The sequence below is a fragment of the Bison bison genome, unplaced genomic scaffold (genome assembly GCF_000754665.1).
Source record: "Bison bison bison isolate TAMUID 2011002044 unplaced genomic scaffold, Bison_UMD1.0 scf7180017860457, whole genome shotgun sequence".
NCBI lineage: Eukaryota > Metazoa > Chordata > Mammalia > Artiodactyla > Bovidae > Bison > Bison bison.
The window spans coordinates 596,085-621,008 of record NW_011491029.1 but is presented as its reverse complement, the minus strand read 5'-3'; the positions used below and the strand labels follow the sequence as shown (position 1 = coordinate 621,008).

The following is a 24,924-nucleotide window of genomic DNA, read 5'->3' as shown; positions in this document are numbered from 1 at the left end:
GGGTCCCAGGATGCCGTCCCCAGTGCCTAGGGCCCGGGGTATATTTTCAATCTTCCAAAATAACCCCGGGAGCCTGTACAACGGCCCTGTGATGACACGGAGCGGGCTGATCGCAGCACCGCACTGTGTCTCTTTGCTTCTAGCTAGAATGTTATCAACTTGGTGTGGGGACTCCACTTTCCTCAGGCGAAGTAAAGGCTCTCTGAGTCATTTTGAAAATGCGAAAGCGAATTAATCATTGCTTAATGAATGCAGGCTCTGGGGCAGACTCACACTTTCAAGATCTGGTATTCAGGCACAGATAAGTAGTAAGTGGAGAACACTCTGATGGTGAGAAAAACAACTCAGCTCCAGAGCCTAGGACCCAGAAATCCAGCGTCTCCCCACACCCCCCACCTCCTCTCTGTCAGTTTCACGTAGAGTTCGAAGGTCACTGGAGAAGGATCAAATTCACTGCATACCTGTCAGCCAAGGCTTAGGCCGGTTCCAGGGGACCAGCTCGTTCACATGCCCAGCTGAGCAAAAGACACAGCTGAGCAGAAACAGGGAGGGCCGGGGGCCCCCATCCCTGCCTTCCAATGACCCGGCCACACAGAAGCCCCTATTAAATTTCATATTGCCTCAAATAATAATGACAATGATCCCAACGCCCTCAACAATCTCATGAGAAAGTATGGCCCCGTTAGGAATGAGGACCACGATGAATTCCGAGGAGTTAACTTGCCCACACGGCCATGCTGCTGAAAAGGGACAGACCCGGGACGACACTCAGGGAAGTCAAGCCCTTGAAACTGCCCTCTCCATGGTGGGGGAGGCCTAGTTCAAGGAGAGCAATGAGTTCAAGGTCTGCCCTGTAGATCCCAGCACCAGAGCACCCTATGCATAAAAGAAGTTCTCGGAACTTCCTGCTGACTGATGGGGAACAAGGCTTGGCCAGAGGACATGACCTGGTTTTATTTGGCTATCTCATTTGGCTATTTATTTGGATGCCTCAGACATCCACCCAGGCGGTGTCAGCCCAGGGGGCCTCAAGTGTCATGGGCCAGACTAAAGCTACAGTCAGAAGAATTCATGATATATATACATGTACAGATACACCTACAGCCATATCCGTCTCCATATACATCCTTACACATATGGATAAGCTTGTATATGTATAAAATTTTCATTTTTAACTACAAATGTGCAAGTTTTCCCATACTCATTTATCCTGTTTAACAGACTCACTGTGCAATCTCCGTAATATGACCTTCCAGGCTATAGTCCGTGTAATCACATATGTGTGTGCGTGCATGCTAAGTCATTTCAGTCATGTCTGACTCTTTGTGATCCCATGGACCATAGCCCACCAGGCTCCTCTGTCCATGGGATTCTCCAGGCAAGAATATTGGAGTAGGTTGCCATACCCTCATCCAGGGGACTTTCCCCACCCAGGGATGGAACCTGCGTCTCTTGTGTCTCCTGCACTGGCGGGCAGGTTCTTTACCACCAGCACCATATTTGTGTACATGTGTGTATAAGCATGTACCCACGGTGGCCCACATGCACACTGTGGGATCTTACACGTATTATACAACCCCAGCTCTCTGTGAGACCGTGTCTACCTCTGCAAGTGAGCACACAAGCATCTTCTGGAGTCTTCTTCACAGTATCCATGGTCAGTGTGGACCACAGTCCCTCACCTCGCCCCCCATGCATATGTGCGTATTTCCATTTCTGGCTGTTACCACCTTGTGGCCATGGGCCCCTTGGTGCACTCATTTCTGTGTGGATGTTTTCAAGCACTTCCAAAGCCTGGATGCCTCGAAGTTGGATGGCCAGGCAGAGGCTCTGCAAACATCACATTTGACAAACTGCCTTCTCCCTATTGTTGTTGTTGTTGTTTAGCCACTTAGTCTTGTCTGACTCTTTCGCGACCCCATGGACTGTAGCCCTCCAGGCTCCTCTGTCCGTGGGATTTCCCAGGCAAGAGTACTAAAGTGAGCTGCCATTTCCTTCTCCAGGGGATCTTCCCAACCCAGGGATCAAACCCAAGTCTCCTGCATTGGCAGGCAAATTCTTTACTGCTGAGCCACCAGGGAAGCCCCACAATACTGGATTTACTCCCTTCAAATAGCAGGGCAGGAGCCCCTTTGCTTGAATGCAAATTTGAACTCAGAGTTCAGCCTGCAGAGTTTTTCTGTTCACCTCCTGGTGGCCTGGGAGGTCGTGTTCCCTGGATGAGGCAGGAGTTTATTTCTTGTCTTATGTAGCTGTCCACTATTCCACTTCCCCGGAGCATCTCTGTGTTCCTGGTCCACCTGAACCCGGGAACTACATTTACAGGCTCAGAACTGATAATGAGCTTTTATGAGCTCTAGGGACCGTGAGGAACACGTATTAATGTCAAGTGTGCCCGTCAGCCACACAGCCTGTGTGAATGTCACACATTAACAAAATTAAAGGCTGCAGCCACGCTGGGAAGGAGCCGCGGGCTGCGTGTCAGGAGGTGTGAGCAAGGCCCGTCAACAACAAAATTACTTTTCGGGTTTTGCACTCCCGAGCCTGAAGCTGTCTTCACTCTTCGATGGAATTCTGTCTTCCTGCAGCCTAAGAGGAGATTAGTTTATTACCAGCCTGCCAGGAGAGGTGAAATCTGGCACTAATCCTAATTCCCATTTAAGCAAATCTGCATTGTGTGAGGGAAACCAGCTGGGCTCGGAATTTCTTCCCCTCTCCCCTGAGATCTCCTCCCAGCCCCATCCTCTCTGAAGGGGAGGAAGTCACTACAGATGTTAGACCCAGAGCCCTCTGAGGAGGGGAAAAGAATCCTAGGGTTTAGGGCCAAGACAGCAATGTGGGGGCCGGGGCTGGGGGCTGGTGACAAGAGGCAGCATCGAAAGGTGGCCGGCAGGGTGATGGAGTCTGCGGTTGACCAGGCAGTCTTGTGCCCTGGACTTGCTCTTGCTTTTATCCAAAAGTCCCCCACCCACCCCCTCCACCTGCAGGTTTAAAGTGAAACAGGTTGGAATTCTGTTGTTGTTCAGTCGCTCAGTCACTCTTTGTGAACCCATGGACTGCAGCACGCCAGGCTTTCCTGTCCTTCCTGTCCTTACCATCTCCCAGAGCTTGCTCAAACTCATGTCCGTTGAGTCGGTGACGCCATCCAGCCATCTCGTTCCCTGTCGCCCCCTTCTCTTCCTGCCTTCAATCTTTCCCAACATCACGGTCTTTTCCAATGAGTTGGCTCTTCACATCAGGTGGCTAAATTATTGGAGCTTTCAGCTGCAGCATCACTGACTACGCTAAAGCCTTTGACTATGTGGATCACAATAAACTGTAGAATCCTGAGTCCACCTCTGACAAGCTCTGTGACCTTGAGCAAATGAACTTCCTGCTCCACGCCTCAGCTCCTCATCTGGGAAACAGGGTTAACAACAGCTGATGACTCATACAATGTGAGGATGACATGACGAATGTACACACAGGACTCAGCTAAGAGCCTGACACGTAATACCCTCTCTCTTGAATGTAAGACTCCATGGGTTATAATTACACCATCATTTTATGGGTTTCTGATAAAGAGAAAACAGTGCCTGTTAAGCTATTTGATTAAGGCATCACTTTTTGTATGATGCACCCTCATTTCAGAGACCTTAAAGTATTTTTTTAACAAGGGTGCCTTCAGTTCAGTTCAGTCGCTCAGTTGTCTGAGCAACTCTTTGCAACCCCATGGACTGCAGCATGCCAGGCTTCCCTGTCAATCAACAACTCCCAAAACTTGCTCAAACTCATGTCCATTGAGTCGGTGATGCCGTCTAACCATCTGTCGTCCCCTTCTCCTCCTGCCTTCAATCTTTCCCAGCGTCAGAGTATTTTCCAAGGAGTCAGTTCTTCACATCAGGTGGCCAAAGTATTGAATTTTCAGCGTCAGCATCAGTCCTTTCAATGAATATTCAGGACTGATTTCCAGTAGGACGGACTTGGTTGGATCTCCTTGCAGTCCAAGGGACTCTCAGGAGTCTTCTCCAACACCACGGTTCAAAAGCATCAATTCTTCAATGCTCAGCTTTCTTTATAGTCCAACTCTTACATCCATATGTGACCACTGGAAAACCCAAAGCCTTGACTAGACGGACCTTTGTTGGCAAAGTAATGTCTCTGTTTTTTAATATGCTGTCTAGGTTGGTCATAACTTTCCTTCCAAGGAGTAAGCGTCTTTTAATTTCATGGCTGCAATCACCATCTGCAGTGATTTTGGAGCCCCAAAAAATAAAGTCTGTCACTGTTTCCCCATCTATTTGCCATGAAGTGATGGGACTGGATGCCATGATCTTCATTTTCTGAATGTTGAGCTTTAAGCCAACTTTTTCACTCTCCTCTTTCACATTCATCAAGAGGCGCTTTAGTTCTTCACTTTCTGCCACAAGGGTGGTGTCATCTGCATATCTGAGGTTATTGATATTTCTACCAGCAATCTTGGTTCCAACTTGTGTTTCATCCAGCCTGGCATTTAGCATGATATACTCTGCATATAAGTTAAATAAGCAGGGTGACAATATACAACCTTGACATACTTCTTTCCCAACTTGGAACCAGTCTGTTGTTCCATGTCCAGTTCTAACTGTTGCTTCTTGACTGCATACAGATTTCTCAGGAGGCAGGTCAGATGGTCTGGTATTCCTGTCTCTTTAAGAGTTACTATGGGCAAGAATCCCTTAGAAGAAATGGAGTAGTCCTCATAGTCAACAAAAGAGTTCAAAATGCAGTACTTGGGTGCAGTCTCAAAAACAACAAAATGATCGCTGTTCGTTTTCAAGGCAAACCATTCAATATTACAACAATCCAAGTCTATGCCCCAACCAGCAACGCTGAAGAAGCTGAAGTTGAACCGTTCTATGAAGACCTACAAGACCTTCTAGAACTAACACCCAAAAAAGATGCCCTTTTCATTATAAGGGACTGAAATACAAAAGTAGGAAGTCAAGAGGTACCTGGAGTAACAGGCAAATTTGTCCTTGGAGTACAAAATGAAGAAGGGCAAAGGCTAACAGAATTTTACCAAGAGAACACACTGGTCATAGCAAACACCCTCTTTCAACAAAACAAGAGAAGACTCTACACATGGACATCACCAGATGATCAATACTGAAATCAGATTGAATATATTCTTTGCAGCCAAATATGGAGAAGCTCTATACAGTCAGCAAAAACAAGACCAGGTGCTGACTGTGGCTCAGATCATTAACTCCTTATTGCCAAATTCAGACTTAAACTGAAGAAAGTAGGGAAAACCACTAGACCATTCAGGTATGATTTAAATCAAATCCCTTAGATTATACAGTGGAAGTGACAAACAGATTTAAGGGATTAGATCTAATAGAGTGCCTGAAGAACTATGGACAGAGGCTTATGCCATTGTACAGCAGGCAGTGATCAAGATCATCCCCAAGAAAAAGAAATGCAAAATGGTTGTCTGAGGAGGCCTTACAAACAGCTATGAAAAGAAAAGAAGTGAAAGGCAAAGGAGAAAAGGAAAGATATACCCATTTGAATGCAGAGTTCCAAAGAATAGTAAGGAGAGATAAGAGAGCCTTCCTCAGTGATCAGTGCAAAGAAATAGAGGAAAACAATAGAATGGGAAAGACTAGAGATCTCTTCAAGAAAATTAGAGATACCAAGGGAACATTTCATGCAAAGATGAGCACAATAAAGGACAGAAATGACACAGACCTAACAGAAGCAGAAGATATAAAGAAGCGTGCCTTGGAATCCATGAAATATACAATAAGAGCTTAGTCAATGCTAGTTAGTGATGATACTAGCCAGGTACTCCCATTTTGCAAGGTCTGGTTCAAAACTTAGATTTTCTTCCTCATCTTCTTTCTTCCAAGCAAAGCAAATCTGCATTTTAAAATAAATGTATAGGAAAAAAATCTGACAGCCACTTTAGTATCCTGGATAAGACCAGATGAGAGACTTAAATATCTACCCTGATGTTTTCTACTCTATATTAAAATTGAAATAGTACACACACACACACACACACATATATATATTTGTTCAATAGTGTACACACTAGGAGTATACAGCCTACTGGCTTTTCAAAAGCAGAGCACCCTGTGGAACGGGACACCCAAATCAAAGACTTGCCTATTCTCCCAGTCATTGTTTCTCTTCCATCCCAGGTACCCCCAGTCATCCCTGTTTCTCTGTCCTCACTGCCGCTCCCTGCTGGTCCCTGCCTGGGCACAGCCCGAGGTCGGCTGTCTGCTTACTGCAAGTAGGCTCCGTCTTGTCTGCCAGCCTGCTGCCTCTGTTCCATCCAACATGCCCTCTCCTTTGCTGTCAGACAGAGCCCATGTCTTTCTCTTCTGCTTCAGTGGGTTTCCTGGCCTCCCTCTACCTATACACAGGACCTTTTATCATCTGACCCCTGGCTGCCTTTCCAGGCCCATTTTCAGGTCCTTGCAATATGCACAGACCCCATAGTCAAACTGAACTGACCTGGACACTCATGCCACACCACCACACTCAGTCGGATCTGGCTGTTTTTCATTCTGCCTGGAGGTCCGTTCTGTCTTTCCTAATCCTGAACTTCAGCCCCACCCCCACATCCCCAAATCACTAGGAAAAGTCCTAGTGTTTTGGAAAACTTATCCTGCAAAACCCTTCTTCAATATCTGCTCTGAGAAACCTTCCCAGACGTACACAGGCACGATTAATCACTGTTCTCTGGGCTCTTATAACAATTTGTGTATATAGGTAGTAAAGTCCGCATCGAAGCACAGTCTATTTTTTTGCTCATGTGATTTTTGTCCTCCATCAGACTGAAGGATGTGGGTGATGTCTTACCCACTCTGTGGTCTCAATTCCTGACTCAGCACATAATAGCTGGATGAATGGATAGTTGCTATGATAGATGAATAGATGGATGGGTAGAGAGTGAAGAAGAACTGAATGGTAGAAGAGAAAAAGGAACTAGATTGTAGTTGGTTGCAGAGATGGATAAATAATTAAAAATATAGAAAGATGAACGATGGATACATGCACGCAGAAATGTACAGATAAATGGATGCAAGCATGCATGGATGCATGGAAACAGAAATGGATGACCGATGATACACGTAGATGGATGGATGGGTGATGGATGGATGGACAGGTAAACGGAGAAATGAATAGGAGGACGGATGGAAGTGACTGCATCTATAAAAGAACGGGTTTTATATGAAAAGTAGGAAGGCAGAACTTGGTTAATGGAGATAAGAGAAGGAACGAAAGACTCTTAACTATTTGTGTAACTTCCTGTGGACCCCAAGAGGCTATGTTTTTTCCAGTAGTCATGTACAGATGTGAGAGTTGGATCATAAAGAAGGCTGAATGCCAAAGAATTAATGCTTTCAAACTGTGATGCTGGAGAAGACTCCCGAGAGTCCCTTGGACAACAAGGAGATCAAACCAGTCAATCCTAAAGGAAATCAACCCTAAATATTCATTGGCAGGACTGATGCTGAAGCTGAAGCTCCAATACTTTGGCCACATGATGCAAAGAGTTGATTCATTGGAAAAGACCATGATACTGGGAAAGATTGAAGGCAGTAAGAGAAGGGGATGACAGAGGATGAGATGGTTGGATGGCATCCCCAACTCAATGGACATGAGTTTGAGTAGACTCCAGGAGATGGTGAAGGACAGGGAGTCTGGTGTACTGCAGTCCATGGGGTCACAAGGAGTCGGACACAACTTAGTGAATGAACAGCAACAAAATGGGTGAAAGGTCAGGCTCAGTGGACAGTGTAGAACCATTTGGATGATTACCTGTGAGTAGGCTCAAAGGGAGCAAACCCCCACTAGAGCCTGCTGCCTTTCTGCAATGTGGGGCAGGGTGGGTGGTAGGTGGAATGCCCTCAGCATCAAATGGCAATGAGCACCATGGTCAAGAGACCAGGCTTTCCTCTCCCACAGGCCTAGGTATGAGTCTCAACTAGGCCACCTGCCACCCTTGGGGCCTTGGCAAAGTTCCTTATCCCACTAAACCTCACATTAGTCATATGCAAATTCTGGACCACCATAGTCCTACCTCAGTGGCCTGAGCTGTATATTAGATGAGCTGCTGGTGCTGCTAAGTCGCTTCAGTCGTGTCCGACTCTGTGCGACCCCATAGGCTGCACCCACCAGGCTTCCCCATCCCTGGGATTCTCCAGGCAAGAACCCTGGAGTGGGTTGCCATTTCCTTCTCCAATGCGTGAAAGTGAAGTCATTTAGTCGTGTCCGACTCTTAGCGACCCCATGGACTGCAGCCTACCAGGCTCCTCCGTCCATGGGATTTTCCAGGCAAGAGTACTGGAGTGGGTTGCCATTGCCTTCTCCAATTAGATGAGCTAAGGGATTATAAGTGATTCTCACGGTGCTCAGCACAGAATAAGCCCTCAGAGCCCAGAGAAATTACATGAAAGAACTTGTTGCTACTTTCTATAAAGAGGGTAGTGGCCATGATCAGTGGTTCCAAGCACAGTCCTCGGACCCTGCCCTCTCTCCCTCAGGGGTCTACACTCAGAACCGGTGGCATCTACACCCTGTTGTACAGCCTACCACTTTAATTCACAATAGATGGACTTTCTAACTGATTACATAGTAAGTTTCCAGATGATGTTGAAGATGACTAATTGAGAGCCTCTTGATATCCTAGAATCCCAAGTCAGTAGGATTTCAGAGTGGAGAGCTGGGAAGTCTTCCTGGAAGAGGCAGCAAGAAAAGGACAGAAAAGAAGGTGATCAGCTCAATGATGAGCCTTTTCCTGGCTAGCTCCTGTTTTCTCTCTCTTTCTCTCTCTCTCTCTCTCTCTGTTTTTCTCCCTCCCTATCTACTAGCCACCCTACATGGACCAGCCCTCCTTCTGAATTCTGTGATCACAAGGACTCTGGGTCTTGAGCCCCAAGAAGGAACAGCATCCTCGGCGAGTCCTGGAAGCCAGCTCAACCTTGGGCCCCCTCGCCCCACACCGATGCCAGGCCACAGGATCCAGGCTGGGCTGCAGCCAGCCGGATGCATCGCTTGTAGATGGATAAAAGCTCTGCAGTTTATGGCTCCGAAGCAAAGCTGGGGCTTTGTTTGGCTTTGTTTTAAATTAGCAAGGCAGGGGGTTGGCGTGGGGGTGGGGGAGAGGGAGAGGAGCCAAGGCTTGTTCAGGACGAGTTCCTGCTGCGTCCTGCATCTCAAAGATCCCCTGGGCAGCCCTTAATGAAGCCGCCTGAGCTCATCACGCCTCTGCCTTGCCTCTCCACCTGCACTTGTCTCGCTGGGGGAGGGAGAGGGCTTCCCAGGGCCGCCCGCCCTGTCACTCAGCCCCATCACCCTCTGTTCCCGTGATGAGTCCCTGAATGAGCCTATTAATTGTGTCCCAGGGTCTCGATGGGGCTGAAGTGGGAGCCGTGACATCCTCAGAAAGACTGGGAGGTATGATTTATCTTTGCTCGGGGAGGGGAGGGATGCACCTGCCATCGGGCACATTGCAGGGGGCGCTGGCACTGCTAGCCAGGGCCCAGGATGATCTGCCTGGTCGGTGAGGGACTCCCAACCTGAGCTCAATAGCTCTTGGTGGCTTGGGGAGGGTGGAAGGGCCCCCGAAGAGAGAGGCACCTTCCCCACAAATTAACATGTGAAACTGTTAATTCTCACTGCAACTGTCGTTGGTGATCATCTCCCCTTCTCGGCACCTGCTGTCAGGCCTGGAGTTGTTCCGCACATGCCAGTCAGGGTCTCTGGTGCTCTCTGCATGGTACCGGGATCCATGGGACAGATGCCACCCCTACGGTGCCTGACAGAACAGGAAGGGCAACTGGTGAGACTGCCCTTCATCAGCGGGCAATGCTCTGCATCTGCTCCCCCTCTTTCCCGACTGGAAGCACTTTTTGGTACCTGAAGGGGCGGGGGGACAAAGGCTGTGCCTCCCCTGGAGCAGACTGTACTTCTGATCTTCATTCCTCTTCCTCCCACGCTGCAAGGAGAGAATTGCCACTCTTCCCATTTCTCAGATGAGGAAAGTGAACTGAGCCACAGGGTTTTTAGGTAACTAAACACTGGTTTGTGAGCATGTTAAGTCGCTTCAGTCATGTCCGACTCTTTGCGACCCCATGGACTGTAGCCCGCCAGGCTCTTCTGTCTATGGGGATTCTCCAGGCAAGAATACTGGAGTGGGTTGCCATGCCCTCCTCCAGGGGATCTTTCTGACCCAAGGATCGAACCCACATCTCTTATGTCTCCTGCACTGCCAGGTGGGTTCTTTACCACTAGTGCCATGGGGGAAGCCCAAACATTGGTTCAGTTCATAGTGAAAGGGGAAAAGAATCAATAAGACTATCTGCCAAGTAAGGCTCACTCATTCTCACAAGGAGACTGGGGCTCCCGCAGACCTGCCAGACAAGCTCCCAGAGGGACCCAGGAGCCCTAATGGTTTGAGGGACTTTTCTCTGAAGATGGAGCCTGACTTGCTTGGCCCCAGCTTCACTGTGTCACCTGAAGCACAGAGAAAGGAAAGATCTGAGCCCCAGTACTCTTGTGCTAAGTGGCCAGCATCCTCCTCTTCACTAACAAAGGGAGGAAGTGATGCTCAGAGAGGTCACTTGTCTGCCGTGACGGAGCTGGACCAGGCAGAGGGAGGACCAGCGCTCATGATGCTGTCTGTAGCCAAAGTTCTGGAGCCGCTTCTCTGGAGTCCAGTGTGCATTAGGCTAACCCCGTACGTAAGTATCCTGTCTCCAGAGGATGCATCTGAGAAGTTCTCAGGCCTTTGGGCTGTTTGGACAAAGATGTCTGGCGTTTCAAAGGCTTCAAGAACAATCCAGCATTTCCCAGCATAGGGTTCAAGAAAAGCTGAGACCGTCTCAGTGCTGAAGCTGACTTTGGCATAAAATGAGTCTCAACACGCTGCAGACCCTTTACTCAATAGGGATCCACTGTGCAGCCAGCTTTATACCTACAGGAACGCCTGTCTGAGGCTATTCTGCCTCTGAGAGAATCAGTATTAAAAAGCCACACGACAGTAATAGAGATGTTTCCAAACCAGCCGCCCTGCCGTTAGCCAGGAAGCCGAAAGCTGAGAACTCATAACTGAAGGGCCAAGCCTGCAGCCCACCACAGCTCTCCTCTGCAATGTGGGGCTATTAATTCAGCCTTTACAACCCGCAGAGCTGCGGTAGAATCGGAAAAAGGCACCTCAACTCCTTGTAATTCTTCCCTGCTCAATATATTTCCCTGTAAATATATTCCAATGCAGAAAAGGGTCTGCGGGAGGTGAGACGGCAGATCTATTAGCATTTTGATGGGTTTTTCCCAACACATGGAACAAGAGGGCTTTAAAATTCATCGCTCAGAGATTAATCCTTCCATCACCCCTCTCCCTCCACAGCTGGAGGTGGCCAAGAACTTTTTACCCCTTTCAGATCTTGATTAGGAAAAAGAAAGTTAGGAACTCAGCTCAGTCTCAAGAGTGCTACAGAGAAGAGAGAGCTGCGTTATCTAGACTGCATGTGTAGAGCCCTCCAAACACAATTAAATGGCAGAATCAGGCATGGGGGGTGAGGGGGGGCAGTCAGAAGGCTGAGATACTAAGTGGGGGTTGGGAGCTTCTCTGACTCAACAGAAGCACACAGCCAGTCCTGGAGAGGAGCCCTGCTAGCTCGGAATGGCACGGTTCATCTTTTGTAATGGACGAAGGCCAGGCCTCTCAACATGCCTGTTCGCTCACTCGACGAGCACGGCAGAAGAATCACTATGTGTCACCTATTAGGTGCTTGGGAAAGAAGGATCAGGAAGACGGTTCGGCTCAACAAATCTCTGCTCTCAGAAAACTCAGTCTAGATGGGGAGACAGAAGGAAATTGACAAATACAAGAAAATGCAGCAGGCGACTGAGGCCAATGTAGTTGCCCTGGGACCCCAAGGTGGGGGGGTTCGGTTCAGTTCAGTTCAGTCGCTCAGTCGTGTCCGACTCTTTGTGACCCCATGAACTGCAGCACGCCAGGCCTCCCTGGTGGGGAGGGTGGGGTACCTCAATCAAGCTGGGCTGAAGGACAAGTCACACCCTTGGGGGACACCTGGTCCTTCCTCGAAACTTGCTTTTGAAAAAAAAATTGAATGTGAGGGAATATTAAGTTTGGAAGGTGAAGCGTGCCATTAGCTAGGATATGATCAGGAAGAATATATAGACACTGGTAGGATAAATAACTGAACTTTCAACATCACACTGGAGCACTGTTAAGCAGACTCACCCAAGGAGCGATTATCTAGGGCAGGGGTCCCAGACCTCCAGGATCTAATGCCTGATGATCTGAGGTGGAGCTGATGTAATAATAATAGAAATAAAGTGCACAATAAATGCAATGAGATTGAATCATCCTGAAACCATCCTCCCCTCCCCAGCCAGGTCTGTGGAAAAGCTATCTTCCGTGAAATAGGCCCCTGGTGACAAAAAGGGGTGGGGGACCGCTGATCTAGAGGATTCTAGAGAAATGTGACTTTGACTCATGGGAGGTCACAGATGAATTTGTAGATGTTTTTCAGTCTGGTAGAAAAGATAACCCAAAGGTGGGATTAAGCTTTGTGTATCCAATCCAGCCATCTTCTCCCAGTATTCTTTCTCCCTTGCCTACATAACTGCTGACTCTCTAGTTCTCCTGAGAACCAGCTTTACCCACGAGCTTCTCCTGTTGGCTCCCTCACTTACAAGTTAAATCAGTCTTTGGTCTTTGTTCATTTTAGATTTACATGTGATTCAGGATTTATAATTTTTTGAAAAGTATACTTCGACAGTACACACCCAATTACACACACACACACACGTACATACATGCACACAATGCACAGCGGTAAAAGTGGAAAAAAACTACAGCAAAATGTTACCAGGGGGCATCTTTAGGTAACTGGTGTTTGTGTATGAGTGATTTTTACAATCAGAAAAAAAGCAATAAACATTATTTTTTAAACGGAGAAATACGCACCCATGTAAGATCCCCAGGCTAGCTAATACAAGCTGCTTGCTCATCCCGTCTGTCAGGGCATATGGGGCTCTAAGCACCTAAGTGGACCACCTCATTAAGGCCTCACCATCACACCATCCATGCCAAAACTACCATTACTCTTCCCATTCTACAGATGAGGAAATGGAAGCATACCAGTTAGCCTCAGATTCTGAATCTCAACAGTAAGAGCCAGGATCTGAACCCCAGGCAGCCTGGGCCCCACAGCCTGCCTGCCTAACCACCCTGCCAGACGCCTGCCTCCCAAGTGGAAAAGGAAGAAATAAACACATCTGCCAGGCTGCCAGGGTCAGGCTTGGAGAAGACCGTGTTCCCACCCACTCCCAGAGCACCATGTGCTGGGAAGTCGAGCGCAAACCTCGCCAGCCTTGAATTGAATTCACATGTGTCTCTCCCACACTTGCAGGCTGGGAGTGCTCTTCTCCATTCTTGGAATCTCCCATCAGGACTCAGTGGATGCTCAGCACATGTCTCAGAACACTTCTCTCCCTGCTCTGATGGCAACTCTTCTAGCTAACCCCGTTCAGGGACTCTAAAAGGTAGCCTCTAATTAATAGCACACTCCATCTCTCTCCTTGCCCACACAGGCACTGGTTTATTACCTGTATCTTAAAGCAAAGGGCAGCCTGGCTTCAGCAAAGAGGGGTTCAGCGTGTTGGAAAGGGACCTGGCCTTGGAATCCTGGAGGACATGGGCTCCTGCCTCCAAATCACTGTGTGACCTTGGGCAAGCCACCAAGCATCTCTGGGCCATGGCCTTGCCCTTAAAATGGGCAAGAGGGACCCGCTGTGCTGTGACGCCCCAGATGTCTTGCCAGCATCAATCTTGCTGTCGCTTCTGGGGTGTTTTATATGCAGCAGATGTGGAGCACATACCAGAGACCCATGCCTATTGATTCTTAGTAAAGCTCTTCACGTGGCAGGTCACTGCTGGTTAAATCTGTGTGGAAATTAGGTGCTAAGGGAAGAATACCCTGTGATCTGGAAAACCAAATTGGGGTGGAGGGCTGCAAAAGGGGGAGTGGGGAAAGTACTTCATCTCAATAGGGCTCTTAAGAGCCCCTACAAACTACCATATCTGTGGATTCATTCTGCCCACAATTTATTATTATTTACTTTGGTCAAATATGTTTACAGAGTTGGGCAGGATTGTTTGGGTAAATACTCTGTTTCAGAAGATTCCAAGCCAAAAGCCCCATTTTCCTTGATTTAACAATAAATATCCATCCACCTCTACCTATGACTTTGAGGAAGGCAGAAGAGAATAATTCAGAAATGTCAGCCGCTAAGTGTCAATATTGAAAAACACATCTCTAGGTGATTAATTAAGATCAATGGCCAAAAGAAACACAGGAGAGCCCTCTTCTTAAAATGGGAAATGATACTGCTAATGAAAATGATTCTAGCAGACGTGTCAGCCTCTGATGCCTGGGTGAGTTCATGCCCCTTTCAGGATCTCAGTTTCATTAACTGTTACCTAATGGCCTGTGATTCTCAGAATGGGTTTCCCAGGGGTTCCTCAGGAGTCACCCACGAGGAGAGGGAGAGGAGAGGGGGGACCAGCCGCCTATGCCTGCTTCACCAGGGCAGCTCCTCTCTGAGTTGTTTTGGAGGCTTCATGGTGAACTTTTTTTGAGGTCTGTGACCACAAGTAAGTTGAATGCCACTGGACTAAGTCATCCCAGACCTTTTTCACTTTGGCGTCCGGAATCTGGGATGCTGAAGATGGCACCTTGGTTAAGAAACTCCAAGGTCATCTGAAGGGCAAATGGCTTTTCATCCGAAGGCCTCATAGTGGTCCGTGTGGAACAGCACTGGGGACAGAATGCCTCTGACTCTGGGATGGGCTCTCTGAATGTGCATGCATGTGTGCTCAGCCGCTTCAGTCGCATCTGACTCTTTGTGACCCTCTGGACTGTAGCCCGCCAGGCTCTTCAGTTCATGGGATTCTCCAGGCAAGAATACTGGAGTGGGTTACCATGCCCACCTCCAGGGGATCTTCCTGACTCAGGGATCGAATTTGTGCCTCCTGCATTGCAGGCAGATTCTTCACCCACTGAGCCACCTAGGAATCCTTTACAATGAGTGACTGAGGCCCAAAGAGGGTAAGAGATTTACCCAAGGTTCATAAGGAGCTTGTACTAGAGGAGGATTAATTTTCAGACTCCCATCTTGAAATCCCATTTCTTCCCACTCCACGTCGGCACCACTGGGCCACTCAGGACAGCGTGCTTTGGGGGTCAAAGCTTAGCACAAGTGCAGGTCGCTGCCCTGTCACAGACCCAGCTATGCCTCCCAGGCTCCTGTCTCACCACCCTTAAAATGGGAATGATTTTCATACATAACCTGTAGGGCTGTTGCAAGTACTCAGGAGGACAGTATATGCCATTTTTTGCCATAACCTGGGGCAAAGACAGGGACACAAAGTAAAGTGGATCCTTCCGCTGGGCTCGGTGCAGGAAGCATAGCATCTTTCTCCTGATTTCCACCCCCTTCCCGCATCAGCAGTGGCAAGCTGACCACCATCCCTGTTTCCCTGGTCACCTCTCCTGGGGACACCAAGAAGAAGAGGAATGGGATCCAGTGAGATGTTATGACGTTGTGTCCCTCCAAAGTCAAGCATGAATCACCGTCTTGAACTTTCTGGTTTCTCCTGACCTCATTTTAAGTTCTAGGCTCCAAATAAAACGATGTCTCCTCAGCACTGGGAAATGGCTAAAGAGCAACTTCAGGTTGGCGCACAGTCTGCCTAATGAGATGGAATCCACTCATTTGTAGCGTCAGGGAAATTAAGATGTGGAAGGAACTTTATCTCTGAGCCTCTGAGATACTGCAGAAGAAAGTGACGATCCCTCTAAATGCAAACTGGTCGCTTCGCCTCTGTTGTGAGAGAGGAAACCAAGGTCCAGAGAGGCTGAGTGATTCTGCCTGCGTCACACAGCCATAGAGTCTTTGGGTTAAAGAAACTGGGTGAGAATCAGATCTCCTGACCTCAAGGCTCTGCTGGGACTTGGAGGGGCGGGGAGTGGAGGGGATGAGGCGGAGCAAGGGTCAGGAGGGAAGTCTGAGTGTGAAAATGACCGTTCACACCTCCGAGTGTAAGTAGAGAGTGTAAGGCTCATGAGAGCACGAGCCTCTGAGGAAGAAGGAGAAACCTCTGGGGCATCTGACCTCCCCGCTGCACTTCAACTGTGAGCAGAGAAGTGTGAACAAGCGTGAGCAAGAGGGCTCTGAGCGGGGAGTGAATGAACGGGCGAGTGAGGGGAAATCCGAGTGTTGGAGAGAGAGAACAAGAGGAGGAAAAGCATTTGGGCCGTTTTCAAATTCCCACAGTCAAATAAATCAAAACAGATTGTTCTCAGACAAAGAGCCCATTTCAAACCACATCCTTTACCCCAAAGTCCACCCTCAATGGCCCACCTGATGCATTCTCACGGCCGACAGTAACAGCGATGGTAACATTCACAGTCAGGATTCTTGAACAGTCCTGAGGAGCAGGTGTGATCAACACCCACTTTCCAGATCAGGCCACTGAGGCTTGGACAGGGGAAGTCCCTTGGTCCCTACATTTCCTTGCCTGGGTGATTCCTGGGATAAGGAAGCCTGGTGAGCAGTGGAGATGCAGCCAGCAAGCACCTTCCAGAAGCACTCTGTTCCTGAGGACCCTCCCCTTAAGGAGGGCTGCTCTGGCCACTGCAAGCAGGATGGAGAAGCAGGCACCAGGACCAAGAAGGGAGTGAAGATGGCAGGTTCCCAGCTGTCCACAGGGCAAAGCAGATGCCCGCCTCTGCAGGAGTACCTGGCACCATGATGGGCAGTATTAGCTATTAGGAGCTGTGGGCATCACTTTGCCTGGGCGCCTGGCCCTGACCAGCCAGAGGAAGGCCCTGCCCTTCCATGAAAGCCAGGCCCTGGTGCACAGGACTAGACCAGAGAGAAGGTCTCCCATCTCCCACATCGACCTCAGTAAAGGGACGTGGGCCACATCTCAGTGACCATAGCCTCTCATGCTCCCAGTGGACATGAAGGGACAGCACCAGGCAAATGTCGCTCTGCCAGGCAGACCCAGCCACAAGACACACCACGCATTTTCTCATCCTAATCTTGTCCTGACCCCTGAACAATCCTTTGCAGTGGGTGTTACTCTTCTGGCTTTGCAAACAGGTTAACCGAGGCTCAGAGAGACTAAATAACTTGCCCAACGTCTACAAAATTTTAAGTGTCCGTGTGGTCGGGACCGAAGCCAGCCTGACCTGGAGACTTTGCCCATTCTATGTCACCCATCACTCACCAACAAAGCCTTTCTCTCTGAAGGAGGCTGGGAGTCCCTGAGGGCAGCGTTTCAAAGGCAAATCCCAACAAACAACCTGAAACAGACAATCTGCCCCGAGGGGGCAGCCCCTGCTCACCCTCAGCCTGCTCTTGCCCTGAAGGCGCCCCTTTGTCAAGGAAACCAGAAACCTAGAGTTCTATACTACATCTCTTTTTCAACTGGCTAGAATTCTGTTTTCTGTTAACAATGCAATATATTGAAATATAACCTATAAGCAGAAAAGTACCTGGATCTGAAATGCACAGCTCCGTAAATAGTCCCAAACTGGACACACCTGTAAACCCAGCAAGCAGAACACAAAAAGAAACAAAGCAGCTCCCAGAAGCCCCTGGTGCCCTCTTCCAGGCTCTTCCCGACTTATGCCCAAATGGAACCACTATCATGGCTTGATTTAACACCATTGCTTCATTTCGCTGACTTTGAACTTTATATAAATAGAATCCTTCTGTGTATTCGTTTTCACCTCTGGGGTCTTTTGCTCAATATCAGTTTTCTGAGATTTCCCCCCAAATTGCCATCAGCAGCAAGAGTGCATTCACTGTCTGCTGTGTAGCACTCCTATATCCATTCTAGGACTCATGAAAATTGAGTTGTTTCCAGGTATCATCTCTCATGGAGAACGAGGGCACAGACATTCTTATACATGCCTTTTAGGAGCACATGTACACGTCCTATTGGAAGTATACTTAAGAATGGAATTCTTGGCTCATATGATCTCTGTATGCATGGTCTATGTATGCTTTAGCTGGGCTTCCTAGGTGGCTCAGTAGGTAAAGAATCCACCTGCAATGCAGGAGATGCAGGCAGACACAGGTTCGATCCCCAGGTCAGGAAGATCTCCTGGAGAAGGAAATGGCAACCCACTCCAGTATTCTTGCCTGGAGAATCCCATGGACAGAGGATCCTGGTGGGCTACCGTCCACTGGGTCGCAAAGAGTCGGACATGACCGGAAGCGACTAAGCACGCACGCACACCCAATATTTTAATGTTCAGTCGGTTACGTCCTAAACATTGTGCGCCTTAAACAAAATACATCTCCAGCTAGAATCTGGCCTGCAGGCCACCATGTTCATGTTGCACCTTTGGCCTCTGCTCTTCATTCATTGTAGCCACCAGCCAAACCATCTTCTGCAGTGCCTCACACATTCATCTGATACAGTAGGGAAGATTCTAACATTCCCCCTCACCACACTGATGAGTGACTGAGACCTCAGTTAGTATCAAAGGCCGTCCTTCAGCGACTATTTCTCTCAGTTCAGTTCAGTTCATTTCAGTTGCTCAGATGTCTCCAACTCTTTGCGACCTCATGAATCACAGCACACCAGGCCTCCCTGTCCATCACCAACTCCCGGAGTTCACCCAAACCCATGTCCATTGACTTGGTGATGCCATCCAACCATCTGATCCTCTCTCATCCCCTTCTCCTCCTGCCCTCAATCTTTCCCAGCATCAGGGTCTTTTCAAATGAGTCAACTCTTCACATCAGATGGCCAAAGTACTGGAGTTTCAGCTTCAACATCAGTCCTTCCAATGAACACCCAGGACTGATCTCCTTTAGGATGGACTGGTTGGATCTCCTTGCAGTCCCAGGGACTCTCAAGAATCTTCTCCAACACCACAGTTCAAAAGCATCAATTCTTCTGTGCTCAGCTTTCTTTATAGTCCAACTCTCACATCCATACATGACCACAGGAAAAACCACGGCCTTGACTAGATGGACCTTTGTTGGCAAAGTAATGTCTCTGCTTTTGAATATGCTGTCTAGGTTGGTCATAACTTTCCTTCCAAGGAGTAAGTGTCTTTTAATTTCATGGCTGCAATCACCATCTGCAGTGATTTTGGAGCCCAGAAAAATAGTCTGTCACTGTTTCCACTGTTTCCCCATCTATTTCCCATGAAGTGATGGGACCGGATGCCATGATCTTAGTTTTCTGACTATTGAGCTGTAAGTCAACTTTTTCACTCTCCTCTTTCACTTTCATCAAGAGGCTCTTTAGTTCTTCACTTTCTGCCATAAGGGTGGTGTCATCTGCATATCTGAGGTTATTGGTATTTCTCCCGGCAATCTTGATTCCAGCTTGTGCTTCTTCCAGCCCAGCGTTTCTCATGATGTACTCTGCATAGAAGTTAAATAAGCAGGGTGACAATATACAGCCTTTATGTACTCCTTTTCCTGTTTGGAACCAGTCTGTTGTTCTATGTCCAGTTCTAACTGTTGCTTCCTGACCTGCTTATAGGTTTCTCAAGAGGCAGGTCAGGTGGTCTGGTATTCCCATCTCTTGAAGAATTTTCCACAGTTTATTCTGATCCACACAGTCAAAGGCTTTGGCATAGTCAATAAAGCAGAAATAGATGTTTTATCTGGAACTCTCTTGCTTTTTCGATGATCCAGAGGATGTTGGCAATTTGGTCTCTGGTTCCTCTGCCTTTTCTAAAACCAGCTTGAACATCTGGAAGTTCACAGTTCATGTACTGCTGAAGCCTGGCTTGGAGAATTTTGAGCATTACTTTACTAGTGTGTGAAATAAGTGCAATTGTGCGGTAGTTTGAGCATTCTTTGGCATTGCCTTTCTTTGGGACTGGAATGAAAACTAACCTTTTCCAGTCCTGTGGCCACTGCTGAGTTTTCCAAATTTGCTGGCATATTGAGTTCAGCACTTTCACAGCATCATCTTTCAGGATTTGAAATAGCTCAACTGGAATTCCATCACCTTCACTAGCTTTGTTCATAGTGATGCTTCCTAAGGCCCACTTGACTTCACATTTCAGGATGTCTGGCTCTAGGTTATTGATCACACCATCGTGATTACCTGGGCCATGAAGATCTTTTTTGTACAGTTCTTCTGTGTATTCTTGCCACCTCTTCTTAATATCTTCTGCTTCTGTTAGGTCCCTACCATTTCTGTCCTTTATTGAGCCCATCTTTGCATGAAATGTTCCCTTGGTATCTCTAATTTTCTTGAAGAGATCTCAGGTCTTTCCCATTCTGTTGTTTTCCTCTATTTCTTTGCACTGATCACTGAGGAAGGCTTTCTTATCTCTCCTTGCTATTCTTTGGAACTCTGCATTCAAATGGGTATATCGTTCCTTTTCTGCTTTGCTTTTCACTTTCCTTCTTTTCACAGCTATTTGTAAGGCCTCCTCAGACAGCCATTTTGCTTTTTTGCATTTCTTTTTCTTGGGAATGGTCTTGATTCCTGTCTCCTGTACAATGTCATGAACCTCCATCCATAGTTCTCTATGAGGATAAAATTACTGGGTTGGCCTAAAAATTTGTTCAGATGTTTCTGTAACATCTTATAGAAAAATCCGAAAGAATTTTTGGCCAGCCCAACACATTGCAATCATTTGAACAATCTCTTCAAACTACACATGCCCAGCACTGCGCTAGTACTGATCAGACTTCCTGAGAACACAGACACCCAGGCATGATTATTTGGGAATGTATCCTAATTAAGAACCTTTGCGTGAGGCCATAGAGCACAAAGCCAGTGACAGCAGAGCACCCAGCTTCCAAGCAGCTAGTCTCTAGCACCCTGGAGGTGCTCCATCACTTCAGTCGTGTCTGACTCTGTGTGACCCTCTGGACTGTCACCCGCCAGGCTCCTCTGTCCATGGGAGTCTCCAGGCAAGAATCCTAGAGTGCCGTGCCCTCCTCCAGGGGATCTTCCCGACCTAGGCATTGAACCCACATCTCTTTGTGTCCTCTGCATTGGCAGGTGGGCTCTTTACCACTAGTGCCACCTGGGAAGCCTACCTAGCACCCTAGGGTACCCTAAATCTACCCTGTGGGCTAACACTCCAACTTCCTCCAACCATAACAGACATCAATAATTGATCTTGGCCCTCCTTCCTGCTGAGCCCAAGTAACCCAGCCTGATCTACCCTTCAGCAGACCCTACTAATTGATCAGAGTTGGCATTTGAGATTAAACGTATTTGCCACCAGGCCTTCCCAGTTGGCGCTAGTGGTAAAGAACCCATCTCCCAGTACAGGAGACTTTGGAGATGTGGGTTAGACGCCTAGGTCGGGAAGATCCCCTGGATGAGGGCATGGCAACCCACTCAGGATTCTTGCCTGGAGAATCCCATGGACAGAGGAGCCTGGCAGGCTATGGTCCATAGGTTTGCAAAGAGTCGGACACGACTGGAGCAACTTAGCATGCCCACGTGTGTATTTGCTGCTCCTGCTATTCAGTATTGGCCTCTGGAAATGCTTGCTCCTTTCTCAAGTGGCTCAGCTTTTTTAACATCTGGATGGGTAAGAAACAGAGAAGGGACCAAACCCAAGCCTGGCTCCATTCTTCAACTGCTCTGATTCTGATTCCCACGCCAACCCAAGAAGCTTGCCATGAAGATAATTTATCTCTGCCCTGGGATATTTTTGTTTGTTTGGGTTTTTGGCTATGGGTTTTATGGGTGGCAAACAAGTCCAGAGAGGGCTAGTGCCTTGCCCAAGGGGAACTTGAACCATCTCCCCATTGCTAATCCAGGGCTCTTTCACTCTCTCCAGGGGACCTCTCACAACCAATTAGGAACTACTGGAAAAGCCAGAAACACAGTGGTAACCTCATTCATCCCGCACCAATCACATCTGGTTCACTTCTTCCCTGCTAAGCAGTAAACAGTGGAGACAGCGTCCAGGCTGGCCGCGGGCTGGGATCTCAGCTCAGAGACAAGGCCTCGGCCCACAGCCGGCGAGAAGTCATTCTCAAGCTGATCCCTGGGCTCCAAGAAAGAGATTTTCCCTAATGCAGCTGAGTTCGGTGACCCAACATGGTTGAAAATTGTTGTTTTCCAATGCGATAATCCACACAAACCCAGGGAGGGCTCCAAGATGAAGAGCTTCCAGCAGCAGCCAGGGAGGGGCGGGGGGGGGCCTCTGTGGTCCCACCGCTTTCTGTCTTTATTAACATTTGCAGAAAAACTCACAGTGCGCTTTGCTGCAAATGAAAACCAAGCAATTTCATTTTCTCCCCTCAACCAGGCCAGATGGCTCCTTCTCGCTCTTCTCCCCTTGCTCATGCTAGAATTTTTTTTTTTTTCTTTTAAGCTCAAAAATACTAAAAGATCCCTCACATCTGCAGATCTGCCTTTCCAGGTCATTTTTAGCCAAAGGTACCCAAAACTGAGTCCTTGGATTGTCTTAAAACAGCATCTCCCCCCTTGGGAACAGCTGTATCTTCACCTCCAAAGTCTTTGCCTTCTATAGAGCTTTGGGGCTCCCTGGGGTGGCAGAGGAAGGCACCCAACATGCCCGTCCACGCCCACATCCACATCGGAGACTGAAGGCAAGACCCGGAATGCCTGCAGTGCTTGGGAGACGTCCAGCTCAAAATGTGGGGAATTCCTACCCTTGCACACACCTCTCCCCAAACTTCTGAGGACTCGTGTTCATGGCAGGACCTGATGGAGTTACTCAGCTTCCCACCAACCTGCACTGCTCTTATCTAGTTTCACATGGAATGAAAAGAAACCACCTCGAGGTTGCTCTCTCTCTCTCTCTCTCTCATACACATACACACACACACACACACACACACACACACACACACACACACAAGAAAGTGACAGGGTCAGAATCTACCCATGATGGCCTGACCCCAGGCCCAAGTTCTGACCGCTGCCGCACAAGGTTCTCGTCCCATTACTACTGAACTGGCTGGAATGGACCTTGCCCTAATCCTGTCCCCATCCCAAAGGTACAGTCATCTGCTGCCTTCAACATCGCACTGATTTCCACCATGGCCCTTGGTGATGCCTTAAGGCCCAGGTTCTTGTGTGTGTGCCAAGTCCCTTCAGTCGTGTCTGACTCCTTGTGACCCCATGGATTGTAGCCCTCCAGGCTCCTCTGTCCATGCAATTCTCCAGGCAAAAATACTGGAGTGGGTTACCATGCCCTCCTTCAGGGGATCTCCCTGATCCAGGGCTTGAACCTGCATGTCTTCTGTCTCCTGCATTGGCAGACACGTTCTTTACCATTAGTACCACCTGGGAAGCCCAAGGCCCAGGCTCAGGGCCCAGAAAAACCCATCCAAGTGCACACATGTGTACGCATTGGTGTGACATCAGCTCCTTAATTCTCTTTTGGGGGAATAAATACTACCTCTGTTCACACCATTCTGTTAACTGGCAGGAGAGACAAGACTACAGACGTGTACTAGGGAGATGACCTCCCACTCCCTATGGAAGGACCCTTAAGAAAAATATTCTCTCAAGATCCTTTAGGTACCAAGGCACAGATAGTCTCAGAAAATCAAGCAGCATCAGGAGCCCAGCCAGGACTGGTAAAAAAATCTCTGACAAAGGGCGACTTTGTGTGGGAGGGAAGGAGGGCGAGGTGGGTGCTGGAGAAGCTGAGTTCCCATCATTCTCCAAGTGAGAGCAGTACCAAGCCTGAGTCACCCACATAAGCAACAGGGGATCTTCCAGGAGACCAGAAATTCCATGTCCTCAGAGAGAGGGACAGAGGGGACCTGAGACAGGGGCAAAGGTTGGGACATGAGAGGGGTAGCCAAGAGGGTGAAACCTGAGTCAGGGACCCAGGAGAGAACTGCTCACAGTGGGTGTGGTTCAGGGGCTTCAAGACCAGTGTTGAACTGCGTGGTTATACACCTTCTGGGTGTAGCCCCCTCCACCTCAAATCTTCAGTAAAAGTCTAGTACAGTCATCCCTCAAGACTGATCACAGGACCTCCATGGATAGCAAAATCCACTGATCCTGCGTATAAAATGGTGTAGTATTTACATATAACCTACACCTATCCTTCTGTATCCTTGACATCATCTTATGATAATACCCAAAGGGAAAAGTGAAAGTATGAGTTGCTCAGTCATGTTCGACTTTTTGCGTCTCCATAGACTCACAGGCTCCTCTGTCCATGGAATTCTTTAGGCAAGAATACTGGAGTGGGTTGCCAGGGAATCTTCCCGACCCAGGGATGGAATCTCAGTCTCCTGCACTATAGGCAGATTCTTTACCACCTGAACCACCAAATGTAAATGCTATGTAAATAGTTGTTCTCTCTCTCAGTTGCTCAGTCCTGTCCCACTCTTTGCCACCCCGTGGAGTAGTTCACCGGGCTCCATGGTCCATGGAATTTTCCAAGCAAGAATAGTAGAGTGGGTTACCACCTTTTACTCCAGGGGATCTTCCTAACCCAGGGATTGAAATCACGTCTCTTGCATCTTCCGCACTGGCAGGCAGACTCTTTACCACTGAGCCACTGGGGCAGCCCAAACAGTTGCTGGAGTGTGGCAAATTCAAGTTTTGCTTGTTGTGGAACTTTCTGAAATTTTTACCTTTGAATGTTTTCAATCCACAGTTGGTTGAATCCACCGGTGCAAAATCTGGGGATGCGGAGAGCTGACTGGACACATGATGGAAGAAAGAAAGAATGAATGAATGTCTACACCAAGCAACACCAGGAACCCTCTTCTGCATTCAACAGACCTCCCAGGCCAGGATCCTCTTGCAATGGAAAAGGCCGGGCCTTGTAATGGTTCAGAGAAACCCTTACCACTCCAAACAACCTGGTGATCTATGGGATTCCATTATCTTAGCACCTCAAGTTTCCC

General features: G+C 48.3%; 1 protein-coding gene across 2 annotated transcripts in view; it reads right to left on the bottom strand.

Moving 5' to 3' along the window:
* The window catches only part of TSPAN18 (tetraspanin 18), a 177,703-nt gene extending 153,018 nt beyond the window's left edge, over positions 1 to 24,685 (bottom strand). For both annotated transcript variants that reach the window (XM_010832226.1, XM_010832227.1), the window contains exon 1: positions 24,649 to 24,685. The gene's annotated coding sequence lies outside the window, so the exon portion shown is untranslated. The remainder of the gene's footprint in view (positions 1 to 24,648) is intronic.
* Between the last annotated feature and the right edge of the window lie 239 nt (positions 24,686 to 24,924).